The sequence below is a fragment of the Plasmopara halstedii genome (assembly GCF_900000015.1).
Source record: "Plasmopara halstedii genome assembly, contig: Scaffold_117, whole genome shotgun sequence".
Lineage (NCBI taxonomy): Eukaryota > Oomycota > Peronosporomycetes > Peronosporales > Peronosporaceae > Plasmopara > Plasmopara halstedii.
The window spans coordinates 18994-19306 of NW_020187038.1; positions in this window are offsets into that span (position 1 = coordinate 18994).

Consider the following 313-nt stretch of genomic DNA (forward strand, 5'->3'; position numbering starts at 1 on the left):
TATGCTGTATCAACTTTAATATACAATCTAATAGTACGTGAAAACATTTATGGTTACATCACCTTAAAATCTGTTGATCAATGAACAAACGATCAAAGACGGCCGGGGGACGTGACTCCTGGTGGGGAGCTTGGTGAACCCCAACCACCAAGTAGCCGCTTCTTAACTTTAACCGTAGTGGGACCCGAACCCTCACTCAACAGATTGGAGCCACCACTCTTAACCACTGAGCCAAAATCCATGTCGTGTAAAAAACAATACTTATGCGCACATTTTTCTTGAGAACCTTTGAAACTCACACGTAAGGCTTGTC